General features: G+C 31.1%; 1 long non-coding RNA gene across 1 annotated transcript in view; it reads left to right on the top strand.

The window, feature by feature from the left end:
* LOC118194472 (uncharacterized) overlaps nt 1-15,459 on the top strand; it is a 123,072-nt gene extending 107,613 nt beyond the window's left edge. The window contains exon 3 of the long non-coding RNA XR_015041043.1: nt 15,357-15,459. This is a non-coding gene — a long non-coding RNA (uncharacterized LOC118194472). The remainder of the gene's footprint in view (nt 1-15,356) is intronic.
* The last annotated feature ends 2,356 nt before the right edge of the window (nt 15,460-17,815 follow it).

Raw genomic sequence — 17,815 nt, 5'->3', positions numbered from 1 at the left:
TTCTCATTAACGTTTTCTGCAGTTTAGTGTCAGTAATGTACGATTTTTCTGATAATGTAGTACTAAACAGCAAATAACTTAACAATACATGTACAGCAATAAAAGTATTTTTCATGTGTAATTATTAGTCCAAAGAGGCAATTTGCCCAGAAGGGCTATTAATTTTCTTTTGGCATTTTGCGTTAATCACTACAAGCGTTGTTTCACTTTTCAAATTGTTGCCACCGAATATTATCCCCCTATATTATATTTAAAGAAATTAATGAAGAATATGCATAAAGGTATGTATGTTTCTCGCATTGTGATAAAACAACGGTATACCTAGAGCCATTCAATTTTGAATAACGTACGTCTCCACCCGAATATGGGCATCTGGAAGCCCAAATTTGGAATTTGTTTTATTGTCGATTTCATATTTTATAAAATAATGCATTTTTGATTAACAAACTCAAGGATTTCAAAGCGAGCAATGGCAACGTTGTACAGAAGAGAACATTTTTATCTCCAGCGCGCGAGATTGTGTATCGGAAATTCTAAAGATAGACTCATTTTAAAATTATTTTGCGATATTGCCCATGAACTGAATTTTATGGTTTAAGTGCGAAGAACAGGATATTTAATAAATAAAGATAACACACAAAACATTACAAAAAAATGATCCTTTGGGCGTAATGTAAAATCTGAAATCTGTCAGATTTAATTTTTTTTAATTGTTCGTGTTATGAACTTAAACCCAATTTAGTCCAGTTTTGATATTTTCCAACAGCCTTGGCGCAATTTGGCAAATTTTTGTAGGAAAAAAAAAAAAAATAAAAAATAAAAAAAGAATGGTAATCTTAAATCGGAGAATGTTTTTACTTATTTCATATTATACATGTTATTATTTATACATTTTAATTTTAGTTCGATATTTATCCCGAAAACAATTTATAAAACTACGTACAAATAAGTTTTTTAGGTTAAAATAGCACGCCAAACAAAAATTTATTTAAAAGTCAAACAACAAAACAATCAAACGTTTGCACTTCGGCAGCTGAGGCGGAAGGTTGCGTAAAACCATCGGAACTAGTCTCGGAAATTTGAAAATATAACGCTGATTTTTCTTGTTTGATTTCTAAATTAAATAAGTTTTAGTTTCTCCTTTGTTCTGCATATCTTCCGCATGTGATTATCCTAGTCTGTCACAGTCTTACCGGCCATTTCTAAGCAAAATTTAACATTCGTTAACTCTTTACCGCAGCAGTGTCTGATTGCTGTAGTATAAATGGCATGTGACAGTTCTCGAACCAGTTACAGCTTCAAATGCCGACGTGTTCGGTACGCATTTTCCACGTTGCATTTCCAAACATGTTGTTTTCCAAAAAACATATTGCATGTATTTGCAATTTTGCAATATAAATTCATTGTTACCATATTTCCAATTTTTACTTTTATATTTTTTATAATAGTAATTCTCATTCTCTTTGACCAATATGTAATTCATTTATAAAATTTTAATTTTTCAACTCCATTTTCTCATGAGAAATTTGCGATATAATAGATTTCTGAATATAAATTATTTTATGTACTACAGATTTCAATGTTTCATTGTATTATTATTGCTACTATTAGTTGATTGCGATTACACCGAAAAGTAATTTCAAACTGATTAAAAAATACTTGCCAAATTTGCAAAATATTTTTTCAGAATAATATTATGAACCTTTTATTAGTCCAAAGGGGCCTCTCCTTACTTCCTGCCTCCAATGGATTTGACCATGGAGGTAGGAAGTAAGAAGGAGTCGCCCTAAACAAGTTTCTCCGTACCCTGCTCTGAAGCACCGGCGATCCCTACGTGGTGACCAAAACATTGGGTCATTTACCATTGAGTTCTATGGGATTTGACGCGTTCGGGTGTAAATATTTTGTAATTACGTCGCAAATATACATATAAATATATATATTTTCTTTTTCTACAACACTTCAGAGTCCTAAGTATGTGAAAACAACATATTTTTAAACAACATTTCATTCTGAACGGAATTAAATGCTATACTTTTCACAGGAGAGTTTTCTCAGAATGGTTAAATTTGAATGAAATATTTTCACAAGTTTTCGTTAATTACATTAGAAAAAAAAATTAAGGTAATTCGATTTTATTCGGTTAAGGTATAAAAATTAAGATCAAAGTTTATTGTATTATTAATATTAAAATTATGCATTATTTCTTTTCTATTTATAGAGCTTCTTCCTAAAATACTTTCTTAAATATGACATGATTTTTTGGCTTCTTTTAAATCGAAAAATGTAAGTCAATTTATAATTAATGCTCTATTCGGTTCATTTTAAATTAGAGAATTATTAGGAAAATAGTATTTGACTTTCTCTGAACATTTCTGAAAGGGAATAAAATAAGTTTTTTTTTTTTTTTTTTTTTTTTTTTTTAAGTATTATTTAAAACTTGTAACTGAGTTATTATAAAATGTAAAGGGAATAATTCTTTTAATTATACTTATCAGATTTTTTTTTTACCCCTCATTTCAACAATTCATATTCCAAAACTCTTTATTACGTTCTTAAGTGCGCATCTCATAGCATTTGCTTTACAATACCTTTTAACAGATTGCTTTCCAATACGAACAATTCTTGCTTAAATAGTTTTATAACGTATTTGTCAACAGGATTTCAATTTATGTTTACAATTCAATATTAAGGTTATTATATATTTAGATAACATTTATAATCATTATAAATTAGATACATTTAATCATTAGATTTCTTCACAGTACTATCACAGTTGTTTATAAGTGAATAAATTCTTCATTTCAAATACATTTATAAATAATTTAATGAATATTTAAGTATTCTGTCAAAGGCAGATACATGCTTTTTGCAAGCACATGCATAAATACACATGCATACATATTTCCTATTTATCATCTCCGGCATGTGCAAATCTTTAATTTCTGTGCATTCACTATATTTTTCGTGTAAAGTAATTTACACTAATTTAGCATACACCCGAAAGTTTTACATAAAAAATATATATGAATATAATTTGAATGAAAATTATAAGTATTATTTTTAATACCCACTCAAAGGTCAGTTTTTCTTCAAAATTCCTCCACGATGGCATCTCTCTCTTTAGGCAGATAGCCCTTGCATGCGTTACTCTATTTAATAAAAACTTAATCTGACCTATGTGCCTAATTACAAATATTTTAACATACATAATTTTATATTTACATTTAGCCATCAAGTTTCAAACTTTTCAAATCTTCTAGAAAATAAATTTTGGCAGATCTCTTTTAGCAATTTTCTTAAAATCTATATTTTTGTAGTGCAACAGCTTAGAATTTTATAAAACAAATTCATAATCAAAATCGCTGTTGTTAGTTATCGAAAAATAACCAAGATGTGATTTTTGCGTAAATGTCAGTAAACTATACAAATTGCTATTATCCATCACACTATGAATGTTTCTTTCATGCGAGAGTGTCCCTTTTTCGATTTCTATGGAACTGTCGTGTATCGAAATACTATCAGAATTTTGTCAAGCGAGCTTCTGAATGTAAACAAAAAAACACCCAGTCTGGTGACCCAAGCTTCAAAGCAGTGCTTCACTTCTAGCGCGGAATGGCCCCTCCTCCCTTTCCTACCTCCATGGATTTGACCAAGGGGAGTCAAACCTCCAAGGACACCTTCGATATCAAACCATGTAACGTCCCCACAACCAAGGGACTAACAGGGCAATAACAGTACGGTCCCTACCGAGCCTGAACCTACCATCGTTACGCCTTCGTCCGAACGGGGCGCATATAAGCAAAATGTACACTGCTAGGACAACGGCTTGAATTTGGCCAATGACAGTCCAGATGAGGGTCCCATTAACTCCGCCCACATGAGTGACGTCATATTTCTGACGTTTGTTTACATTCTACTGTTCGGAGTTACGAAGTGCGTTTTTTGAATGTACATTTAGTTTTTCGGAATATATATATGCGTATATATCTGTATATAACGATTTAATGTTTGTTTCGGAATATTAAGGATTATTCTACTGTTCCAATACAAAATTAGATCTAGTCAGATAGAAGTAACTGATGGCTGGAAGATACTATATGTAAAGTGTGATTTACAAATTATTCTGAATATTGATATTCAGAAACTTATGTGATAATGACTTAACTCATCTACTATATAAAATTTACCTGCGGGAATTAAACAAAGTGAAGTTAATATTAAGTTAGTGAATCCAAGTGCTATTTTGTGTCAGTAATTAATGCAGTAAATATTTTGAATCAAAATGCCACCAGTAACTATTGCAGTGAATTCACATAGTGTGTGTCAAGAAATCCTTAAAATACATTTCATATATATCTATCTGAATATTTACAACATTAATTGTGCTTTGATTAAGAAATCAATATGCTTTACAAGATTCAATATGCTTTCTTAGAAATAAACTTCATTTCATTATTAGAACGTAAAGAGTATAAAAGATGAAAAAGTGTGTCCACTCTAATGAACATATTGGAATGTAATTTAGCTGTGAAACTACTGAAGTTAAATGATGAACATGTTATTTAATAAGAACTGAATATATTTGAGATATGCTACCAGCTCTGATATTTCAAGACTGTTGGATATGCTTATCTATGAAGATTAAATCACTATTAACTGACAAATTATGGTTCTGATAAAGCATATATCATATTTGGAATCATAGAAAGGAAGTTCATTGTTTTTCTGAAATGTAAAGAAAATAATACTGAATAACTGTAAGTGCTTAGTGTAATAGACCTACTGAAATCTAATTTAGCTATAAAACTGCAAATGCTAAATGATGCTGAACAAAATTTAGCAAGAAATGAATTTAGTAAGATATGTTACCAGTAATGATATTTCAAGACTATCGAAAATGCCTAACAATGAGGTATCATTACCTGTTCTAAGGTGTAACGCTGAATTGAATAAGTATACTTTTATTTCTAGGAAACATACCTTCAAGTGAATTGCTTGAATTAATCAAATTCAATTTAAAAAAACCACTATTAACTGACATTATAGTTCTGATAAAGCATTTATAATATTTGGAATTTTCATTGTTCAGTATGCATTCTTAGAAAGGAAGTTCATTGTTTTGTTGAAATGTTAAGAAAATAATAGTGAATAACTGTAAGTGCTTAGTTAATAGACCTACTGAAATCTAATTTAGTTATAAAACTGCAAATGCTAAATGATGCTGAACATAATTTAACAAGAACTGAATTTAGAAAGATATTTTACCAGTTATGCTATTTCAAGACTATCGGAAATGTCTAACAATGAGGTATCATTACGTGTTCTAAGGTGTAATGTTGAATTGAATCCAATAAGTATACTTTTATTTCCTGGAAACATACCTTCAAGTGAATTCTGTGAATGTGTGTTTATAGTTCTTTACATCTAGTTAAATACAGTGAAACTTACATAAGCCAAAACTGAATGGATTAAAAAAAATAACTTAAAGTTGTATTTCAAATTTTACATTTTGTCATATTAAAGACTGATTACCTGGGTTTCCACTGATGGTTGGACTTGATAAAATATGCCTTGAACAGGCAATTTTTTTTTCTTTTGAGAAAAAGCATTTACTATTGATTTTCTTACATTAGTATGTATTTTTAACTGTGAAGTTTGTGCATTTAAAAATTGTAATGACATGCAGATTATTATATTTTCATTTATTTCCAATTTCATTAAAAGTATTTTTTTACAATTTACTGCCTGATTTTATACATTATATGTATGAGTAATAAATAATTATTGTAAATATGCTTTGTAACTTATATTGTGATCTTTATATTGAAACAACTTATATATTATATATGTACGAGTCATGCATCAACTCATGGCAATTGAAATTGAATTGTTAGTAAGAAATTAATGATAATAAGATGCATTGATATATCTAATAAGATGTATTATTGATGACAGTACATAAAATTAATCAAAACTGTAAGATATATGATTAAAAGGTACTATTATATTTTCGGAACCAGATTTTGTATGGATGGATGTATGTATTCATGTTACGTGTGTGTATGCACACACACATATACACACGTGCATAGGCCTACCAGTAACAGAGTGGTGAAATCTTTGAACACTGAATTCGAATCCAGGCAAATTCTTTGGCTTCATGGGCATTTTCGTGGTTTTCGCCATTTGTAAAGTGTATACCAGCCAGTTTCCTTTAGAAAGTCCTCCACAAAGGCATCCCTTCCCACAGGCAGATAGACCTAGTGTACTTTGCCATACTAAACTAAAATGAAATCCAAACCACTCGTGGATACATACATTACATGTTTGAATCCTGTCCCGAGAACAGAAAAGTACCGGTTAAAATTGGGCTTTTAAAGATATGTGAAAAGAGTTTTGAATTAAAATCCAGACTATAATTTCATTATCTTGTAATAAATATATTGGACTTAAGATTGCACTGCAACTATTTAATATAAGTTCCACTAAGCTGTCAATAATGCTTTACATTAAGTACTGAAAATCAAGATCAGAATGTTATGAATTAGTATTATTGTTCGCATAAGTGCTTCACATTTAGAAGTCCATTCTATTATCAATAATTTAATATCCATCCTTAATAAATAAGAACAATATGATACTAATTATTACATTTATTCATTTACAAGTTCTATGAATTGCAATAATTTCCTTTTCCAATATCTTCGTTTACAAAATACTTTCAGTCTATAATTCCTTTTTTAAATGTTAATTTCTCTTCATCATAAGTAAAATATATGCACACATTATTGATGAAAAATTATTTAATTAAAATGTTCAAAGTATATGTTACAAAAAACAAACATATTGACGTCTATAATACATTTATTAAAACTTATTTATTTACTACACTGAAATAACCAAATTCTCAGATTAATAGATAAAGTTTGAAAAGCAGAGGTCTAAGAAAGCGTGTAACATTTATTTTACATAAGAATGACTGTATATATGTTACGGTGAAACACCGAAATCTGGAGAATGTCGACATTCACCGGTGAATGTCAACATTCACATAGTCGCTTGGTGTATGTCCGAAATATTTTCCAAATATTTTTATTTCTGACTTATACCGGTAAATGTCGACATTCACCATGTGCAATTGTGAATGTTGAACATATAAGAATATTATATTTTCTTCTCTGTAATTCAGTCTCGAAAAAACACACTTGAGACTTAAAATAAGAACATAAGAACTTAAAACATACAGTATATTCAAAATGAGAAAGGAAAATAATAGAAGTTAAAAACTTAATAAATTATGTGATTCCAATCTTATTTATTGCAACAACATAAACTATAATTACTCTTTGAATTGCACAAGAGGTCCTTGCTTTTACAACTGCATTTATTTGTGGAACACTTCCTTTTGCAATGACAGCGTGTACATATACTCCTCTCTTTTCGACCTACACCAGAGCATATCTGTGATTGTCGACATACACTGGTGAGGATCCGAATGTACAAGAATGTAGTGCAATATTCGATCTTTCACCAACGCATTTGGTGAATGTTGACATTCTCCGTTGAAAGTCGACATTCTCATTTTTCGGTCTTTCACGGTAACATATACATAATGATAACAAGTTATCTTTTACTCAGACATTTCATGCTAACCTGTTTTTATTGCATTCCAGTTTTAAAACTAAGTATTTTTAATGATTTTTCTACTACTGTTTCAAAATTCTGATTTTTATGCCAGTCAGAAATGATTTTCTTCGAGTATACAGAATTAAATTATTTATTTCTGGATTAGTCATCGAGTAATTTAAAATATAATACTTAGTATTATTACAAAATTTAAGAACTACAACTTTTAACATGTTGCTTTTTATCACATAAAAAAATTAACCAAAATGTAAACTTGTAATATTGAAAAATTTCTCTCTTAAGTAAAATTATTGCCACTACATAATTTCAGCACAAACTCAATATTACAGTATATAAAAGAATACAGTGTTTTGCCTGTAAAATTAATAATACTTACAGATTAACACAACCACCTTAGCTCAACTTGGATTTAACACATGAATATGTAAGAATTATTCATTGGGTGCAAGTTGTTGGTTTTCACAACTTTTCTTAAATAGATACCCAAATTACTGATATCTATCATAAGTTGGCTAAGATTATCAAATTATGAAAAGAAAACATACTTTAGAATTTGAAATATAAATTTTAATTATTAAATAAGGAAATAAAGCACGTTCATCTCCAAATCTTTCTGTAAGCGGTTTGTTTTTCTTGAAAAAAAAAAAAAAAATTAAATAATTTCAGAGACTCGGCATCACACAAACTTTAGCAGCATCGGCTATCTACCAAATGCATTTCCTTTTTCTTTCTTTTAGAAATTTTGTATTCCTGTAGAGTTTCCACTCTAGTTTTTTCCATTGTTAATAAATTCCAAAGAGCATATTTTAAAATTAAGGCAAAAAATATCACAATTTGTTCATAAAAAATGTTCAAACTTGAAATACAACATAAAGAATGTATACAAAAATGGCGACATTGTTCTATTAAAGGATTGTTATGAGTATGGTTGCTAGAGTTAGGCACATTTTAAAAATTTGACGAGTTCTACTGAGGTGGTTGCAAGTAATAAATTAATTGCATTGTAATATGTGCATTTTTACTGTTAAGAATATAAAAGTTTTGCTTATAATAAATATCTGAATATGCTAATTATTTATTTGCCCTCTTATGTAATTTTGATAAATTAGACACTATTTTACATCAGTAATCTTCAGACTAATTTTAAATTTAGTTTCAGTGTGAATTTCTTTTGTTCTCTGCTTTCTTATGTTTAAATTGACGTCATGTAAAGCAACATAAAAAATAAAACTATTAAAGAAATATATGAAAAGCAAACAAATGAACAGACATGAAAATTTATCAGTTCAGTTTCATAGATATTCTGTACAATAAAACCCTAAGTTAATTAATAGGTGAAACTAATGAAACGTACAACTTCACATACAGGATCTGTCAGAAAAATACATAGAAACTTTAATAGATGATATCTATATATTGGTTTCTAAGTTGAATTACCTTTATAATATGTAATATGATATTTCCTTAACATGTGTACTCTCACATATATGTAATACATGACAGTGAACCAAAATGGATTTGAAGGACTCTGAGGGATGTTGTGTAGTATAAGAAATCGGTTAGGCTAGAGGTCCTTCATCAAAAAATTATGGCAGAATGTGCAGCAGTCGCCTCAGACACATTGACTAAACATTGTTCAAAAAACTGCTCAGTATTGTGCTATAACTCTAGCTGTTAATGGCTACCGCTGTGACTGAGCAATCTAAGTAACTGTACAGGTACATATTCATAAATATTTTTTATTAAACCTAGCATAGCCTCTGATATGTATGATTTAATTATAATTAAGTTCAATACTAAAGCACAAGAATTTTCGGCTAATCTTTGGAATATGGTAACAGGTAGTTTGGCGACATTTTGGTAAGGCGATAAATGTTGCTAGCTAGGACTTTAGCAGTGTACATGGATAAGGTCAAGAGTGTGCGCAATGCCATTTTTGTGCAATTCTGGAATTTTTTTTTTTTTATTGAAAATAGGTCAACGTGTACATGGATAACGTGTATGTGCAATTCTTAAAAACGCTGCAAGCAGTGGGCGATTCTGCACTTTCTCCCAATTTCGCACCTAATCTGCGTCATGATTAAGCACTTTTGTTCCATAAAAGTTCTAGCATAAGCGTAATTCGGCTAGCAGATTGTTTGAAAAAAATGTTGAGTTTAAAAAAAAAAAAAAAAAAAAAAAAAAAACCTGCCTTTTCTTGGTGAAAATAAAATGGCGTACTAAAAAAAAAAAAAAAATAGCAGGTTGCTGTAGCAGAGTTGGTCGCCAAATTTTCGACAAGTTACCATAATCCGAAGATTAACCGAATTTTCTTTTATTATTAAAGTGTGTGCATTTTTTTGATAGGCCGTTTATAAATATAGATGAATTTTACTTTAATAGGACCGATGGCCAGACCACCAGCACCTGAGTGGTAAAGTTGCTGAATACTAGATATTTAGCCCAGGGTTCCAATTTTGCCGAATGCATGGGCGCTTTCATGGTTTTCCTCAAGTGTAATGTGTTTAAGAGCCAGTTTCCCTTTGAAAGTCTTCCATAAAAGCATCCCTCCTGTTAAAGTTACTCAAGTGCTTTGCATAATTAAATAAACCAAACCAAACCGATCATGCTACTTGGCCGGTCAAAGGGATAATATGTAAGAACCTAAAACAGTATTAAAATTAATACACTGGATTTTTGTGGATGCCAATTGCCTTGTATTTAGCACACATTTCTAATTAGCATCTATGTTCCCCAAAGCCTTTTATCACTTGAGCAAAGGATCTTTTGTCAAACTTGTGACTCTCATACATTTTTCTGTAAACTTTAAATTTAAAACTGTGTAACTTCATGTTCCCTTAGGTCAAGGATGAATATTCCATAACATGTGAAGAAAACATATTTATTTTCTCATATGTCGAACCTTTTTCAGTATTATACTCAAATATAAGGCTTCATACATACTATATTTAAAGTTTATATATATATATCAATATACCAGAGCCTGATCTTTACATTAAAAAAAATCACATCACAGGAAACGAAATTTGAGATTAACATTACATGATATTCAAATTTATGTAATTTTAATTTCAGCTTTAACATTATTCATTTCCTAGATTAAATCTTAACATGGACTATTTAGATAAAGCTCACCAGCGTCAAGCGGTTCATTCGCTGAACACTGGTAGCTAGGTCCGAGGTTCGAATCCCTCGAACAGGCTGGCTGCATGGACGTTTTCATGGTTTTCCCATGCGTAATATGTATACAAGTCAGTTTCCCTTAGAAAGTCCTCCATGAAGCCATCCCTCTGCTTAAGCAGATAGCCCTCGAGCTATAAATTGCTATAAATCACATAAACCAAATCAAACCCTGCAAAAAAGTTAGAAACAGATTATCATTTTAACACAGTAAACTTTTTCTTTGTGATCACTTCTGAAACTGACTACTTCTCCTCAATACACAAATTCTGGTACTGAACATCTTCTTTTTGAAATGACAAGCTTTACACAAAATTAAAATCATGTAGAACTGCTAGTGGTCATCTTAGAGAGAGTTCACTGTATTTAATAAAGGTCAGAAATTTATTCAACTATTTCTAAAAACGCAAATTAATCAACAAAATCTGTACTTTGTTTCTGTAAGCATAATTAATAACAACTTCTGAGTTGGATTTAGTATGTATGATTACAGTTTGTTACATTAACGATTGTCATTTGCTTGACAGATATGAAGAATTTCTTTTGAGGAGCTGTTTTGCTTGGAGGGTTGGTTTGGTTTGTTTGATTATGGAAAGCATACAAGGTATATGTGGGAGGTATGTCTTTGTGGAGGATTTTCTAAGGGAAAAACTCTCCACATTACGCATGTGGAAAACCAGGTAAGTGCTCATGCAGCCAGCCTGTCCAACTGAAATCAAACTCAGAGCGAACTATCAGCGTTCCAGTCACTTTACCACTCAGCCGCTGTTGGGCTGTGTGGGGAGGGCCATGAAGGCTAGGTTAGGTTAGGTTAGGTTATTTAATTACGGCAAAGCCTCGAGGGCTATCTGCCTAAGTGGAGGGATGCCTTCGTGGAGGACTTTCTAAGGGAAACTGGCTCGTATACATGTTACACATGGAGAAAACCACGAAAACACTCATGCAGCCAGCCCATTCACGGGCTTCAAACCTCGAACCGAACTACCAATTTTAAGCGACTTTACCGCTCGGCCGCTGGAGGGCTCGAGGGCCATGAAGGAGAATAATTACATGCACTGAAAACTGAATTCTAAACTAAATGCATAAAGAAAGCAATGGAAATTCACTTATCAACACTAGTTCTTTATGAAATTAAAATACTACTTAAAATAAATTTATAAAGCTATTGAATGGAAATTTTCTGTTAACATATTTCAGACATGTGTAAGGAGTAACAGATTAATTATTTCTAATATTATTACGTAATTTTCTTATAAAGGAATTAAAAAATGAAAACAAACAAAAGCTTCTTTAGAGAAATTATTCTACTATTAAAAACCATATACTACTGGAATTAACATCCCACGTTATCCAAAATTAAATAAATGCATTTTTAAGTGATAAATCAAGTTGTGCAGAAATATTAAATATGAATATATTCATCTTAATTATTTAAAAAAACTGAATGTGAAGATGGGAAAAATTAAGAGAAAAAAAGCTTTGTAGATTATTTGCTAGAAATCTGACATTCTGAAAACTGAATACACACACACTCATATTTATATGCATAAAACACACACATATTGATAGATATAATTCACATATGATTAATTATATATTGAAAATATATGTATGTGAGCATGCGTGTGTATACACACTCACGCATATAGCGATAAATTTTGTAATGTTTGAGACATAAATTTATATTCCTTCTGGAACAGTAAGGAAATAATACTTTAAAGGAAAATTTAAAAAATAGTGTCACTAGAACAGATTTACGTTGCAAAGTAAAAATGTTTTTCATTCAAACAAAGCACTTCCTAACGCCGAATAACAGAATGTAAACAAACGTCAGAAATGTGACATCACTCATGTGGGCGGAGTTAATGGTGATCCTTATCTGGTTTGTCATTGGCCAAACTTAAGCCGTTGTTCTAGCAGTGTACATTTTGCTTATATGCGAACGGGGCCTAATGTACGAGTGTGCTGCAACCCTCCTGGCCTCATGGTTAACGCAGGACACCCAACACATACAAACAAAAATACAGTTAAAAGATTAAAACAAAAATACAGTCAAAAACTTTAAACACATATTCCCAGTACTGTTCTATTGCCATTTATAAAGTTAATCAAATCCTTTGCAAATCTACTCTTTATACCTACCATCGTATAAACGATGATTCTAGTCTTTGTGAAGACTTTATATTCCTCAGATGGTGAGGGAAAGCCTAGCCAAAACGCCAGGATTGCTTCCTATCGAACCCCACCGAGGGGGGGGGGAGAAGATTTTTATTACAGTAAATTGTAAATATGAGAATTTTAATTTATTTAAATTGGTTGTATTTATTACTTCTCTTTATTTATAGTTGTGTATTTAATTATTCAATCATTTTTAATAACTCACTTTGAAAATTGTTTGCAGGTTATTAATGTTATTTAATTACTTTATTGCTCGTAGACAGAACTCCAGAAATTTCTTTATATACTGTATTAAATAAATCCTTCTAACTTCATTTTATATATACACACGTTTTTGCTTCTTAAACTGAGAATGACGATAAAATGCATCCAATCGATTTTGATTATGCTTTGTTAAAGCAACAGGAATGTAACCCCCCCAAAACCTCAAACGTTTGTCTAAAAGTTATATTACATATACATTAACCCTTTGACTACTAACGGGACATATAAAAGTTTAAAAATTACTGCTGAGTCGAAGATTGCTAAGAATCTCTTGAATGTTGGGGATCATCTGCCAATAGTTGGAAAATCAAGACGCCGCTATGCTCGTTGTACACAAATGAACACAGGGAAAAGAACAAATATGACGCGCAATGTGTAATGTTGGGTTATGTAAAGAATGCTTTACCTCGTACCATACAATGCAAATCTATTTCATATAATAAAGTTTTCCAGGATGATAGGTGTGCTTATAGTAAGTCTATCGCTAAATGTGGGACATATGTATCCGACCATTAACAATGTCCCAGCCCTTGGCTTGAAAACCCTTTGTCGAAAAAATCCCAAATGCTAAATATGCCTTATTTGTGACACATTTTGTTCACTTGGATAAAAAACGGGCTAAACATTTTTTTTTAATTCTTAGTCAAAGAGTTAAATGAAAGAAAATTGGTCTGACAGTTCTTTAGTATTTTAGAATGCTCCTGTTATACCATCATTAAATGATTTAAGGAAAAATTTCGAAGCAATTACATGAACTTGCTGAAGAAATATTTTACCAACTGCACTTAAACACACTTTTCCTTTTATGTTCTGTTCAACTTTCTTCGAATTTTGCACCTGTCTTGTAAATATTAGGTAGTTCAACGTTTTATAATTTTATATTTGTCAAAATCGGGTAATTTCCCATCGTCAATTAGTAGAGTAAATAAAAAAAAATTTGGAGCTTCCAATCGACAAGTAAAATTAATTATTGCTTCTAGCATTTTAAATTTAATTTATTCATTTATAGGTAGTTCTCTTGGTGGTTTAAATTTATTTATTTACTATTAGTTTACCAAAAAAAGATTCATAATTATTTAACGCACATTGGCAACGACAAAAATTAAGTTCTAAGTTTGCGTGCGGTTTCATATAAAAAGTATAGTAAACAAATATATATAATTATATGTCTGTTTGTATATTATGTACATTTCCTTTTCATACATTTTTACCTTTACCTTTTTATCTTCTGTGAATATAATTTTATTCACCTTTTCTTACTTGTTTAATTGTTTTTACAAAGATTGCATTATGTTCATTATTTTTTTCAAAGTTTTACATTGAGTTAATATGATTAAAGGCAAAGGTGTCAAGGGCATTTTTCTCAGGTAAGAAAATACAAATCCTATGTAACACGATTTTGAAATTTATTTCTAAACTCGATCAAACAACCACTTTCTTACTAAATTCTACCACTTCTTCAGCGCTTTTACTTCAATTCATCTCACTTAAACTCTACTTACTTATCTTAAACTTATTTTACTAAAAAAACGTTTTTGGAATAATAATTCTTACTGTAGAAAGACGAAAAACCTTCGCATATATTAATTATTGTTAATTGATCGGAAGTTGGTTTGTTCCTCTTGAAAAGTCAACTAATTTCCGATCAATGACAATAATTATTTAGTTTATTGATTACACTTTTAATTTTAATTATATCTTTTTAAAAGTTTCCATTTTCAATTTTTTCAAGATTCATTTTTGATGTTCCCATTTTAAATTTTTTTTTCGGTATTCAATTTTTAAATGTGAGTTACTTCATTTCAATAGAATCCTTAACTACGTTTATCAAAGGAGATAATAAATAATCCATTAGTAAATAAGTTATTATTTTATTACTTTGCAGTTTTTACGCAAGTATTAGGCAATTTATTAAGATTAATTAAATTGCTTATTTAATTCTTTATATATAGTATATATATATTGGTTATCCCATTATTGTTATAGATGCATAAATATGAATAATACTGCTTTTTATTACTATTTATTTCACTTTAAAAATGCATGAGCTTAACCCTTCACTTTTTTCCTCTTTCTTTCTCCAGAAATTCTATAAATTTACCGAGGTACAGACACAAGATGGGTACTTGATACACATAGTGAATGAAGGAACGCACTGCAGAAGTTTAACACCTTTTCATTAGGGTGAGTACTCACGTGTTTCTAGATCTGTTAGAAAATAAACGCAGCAATTTGTGAATTTTGAAGTGTTGCATTTTCTTCTATTGGTTAAAAAGGAAAGGATCTGAAAATTGCACAACAGAACATCTTACTTACCACCAGCTGAGTTGCTGTACCGCCTGTTATATGACTATGAACATTTGTACTCAGTTGGTGGAGCATGCTGTTGTCGCTAGACCTAGTCAAACATCTCTATAGAATATTAAAATTTGCAGCGAAATTTATAAAGTTACTTCGGAAGATGGGTATTTGTGACCTGCGGTTATTAAAGAGATCATGTCAAGACTTTGCCTAATGACGATTTTGGCGATGTTTTACGCATTGTGATTCTGAGTTTACACAGAATGTTTACTCTAGAAGTCGGCGGTAACTTGGATATAAGAAGTTGTGCATTTCTGGGTCTGATCCTAGTACACGGTTAGGGACGTAGCTGCACAGGGGGCAAGGAGGGCATTTGTTTCCTGGTGCAGCTTCCAGTGAGGGCCAAATTGATGTTATGAATTTTTAGAATGAAATGTTTTCCTTTCTTGGCAAAAGGGAGGGGGGATCCTCAGTTGTTTCCGGGCGTTCAAAACCGTAGCTACGGCTCTGTACACGGTACACATGGGATTTGGCAACTTGTAATGTATCGTATGGGTTCAAACATGTCATTTTGGTGTTAACAATTTTCAAAATAGCGTCAAGGCCGTGCTGTATACTAAGATTTTACGGAGCATCTTTTTGCATTCTTGTTTCGAATGTTCAGTTATCTCAAAAAGAGGTTATTATAGATGAAATATTCCAATATTAAGAAATTTGACATTAATTCATATTTCGAGTATTGTTTTTATTTATGTATTTATCTTCCTCTCGTATTTTTCCTTCAGTTTGTTAAACCTTTGATTTGAAACTTTTGATTTATTTATGTAATCCTTATCCCCATACACAAGCATATAGACGAGAACGAGCAGTTTCTTCAATTTCCCGGATTGGTATTTTTTGAAGATGCAATTTCAAAGCCTTTTATTTAAACTGGAAGAAAAGGAGATGGTGTTCCCCTCCTATTGAAATAATACAAAAGGAAACGGAATCTCGGGGAATAGCATATCGCGTATTGCTCACCTGGGCAAACATTAGTTCCTTTTTTAATCTAGTGGATTACATGGTAAACGCAGAATAGTAAAACAGTATAGTCAGCAGAATAAGAATTGTAAATTGCTCGGTAGAGATGGAAAAACACAGTAGACATAGAAAATAAAGATAATACTTGTACGAAGTAAAGGAAGCATTGTAATTGTGAAAAATTTCGGAAATCTTATATTCTTTTCCCGGGGGCTGGGAACATATATGTCTCATGCATTGACTACCTTAAATAAGGCTCAAGGACTTTACAAGACCACTTTAGAGACTTAAAAATTGCTGAATAAAGTGGAATGGAATGCAGAAAAACCTATCGCATCGTTTTTCTTTAGTTTCCTGCCTCAGTACTCGTTTAAATGGCGGAGATGAATGGAAGATTAATGTCTACAGTCCACGGGAAAAGGTTAAGAGAAATGTACATTTTGACAGTTCCCTAATTCTTTCGGACGATATTTTTGCGTGATATCTGTACGTACAGAATAAAGAACTTCCTCCCCCCCCCAAAGTTAACTGTAAAGGTGATTTAAATGGTTGTTTGCGCTACGTCTGTACGTATCTTCTATAACTCAGAAACAATGCATATATGCATGTATCTTCTATAAATCAAAAACGATTAGTTTTAGAACGTTGGGACTGCTTTAACATCTAGTTGAGCACCTCCCTTTTTATTGCAATCGACAGTACCAAACAAACACACACACATATACTATATATATGCAAGAAAAAAGATATGTAAATCAGCTTTATAATGTAATATAGCAATCAATAGACTCTTAATTTTTGGTTTTTAATGTTTATATTTCCCTTCTGTAGTCTAAAAATAGTAATAACTTTTCTGGACTGCTGCTTTTCTAGATCACATGGCTTGCGTAACGCTGAGTAGGTAATTCGGAACTTGAACTCAAAATTTCGATAAGTGAAACCTTTCTCTTAATAAGCAACCAAAACCTTCTCTTCGTGAGCCTCCATATTAAATAATTGTAGCCGAATAAGATTAAATATTCAACCTTATTTCAATTCATATTTGCAGCCACAATTTACTTGGCACTCTAATTGTGCCTTAAATGAGACATTTACATTTTCGACACTGTTGCGGTAGAAAAGAGCAGGGCAAAATAGCGTCCAAGCGGCAAAAGAGGTAGAAGCAAAAATGCTCAGTTAATCCAATATGGAGGTTCACAAAGAGAGAAGGTTTGTGTTTAAA

This window comes from Stegodyphus dumicola, chromosome 5 (assembly GCF_044657685.1).
Source record: "Stegodyphus dumicola isolate Sdum_Otavi_A_Nest chromosome 5, ASM4465768v1".
Taxonomy (NCBI): domain Eukaryota; kingdom Metazoa; phylum Arthropoda; class Arachnida; order Araneae; family Eresidae; genus Stegodyphus; species Stegodyphus dumicola.
Note: the sequence above shows the minus strand (reverse complement) of the source record. Positions and strands in the feature narration are given on the sequence as shown.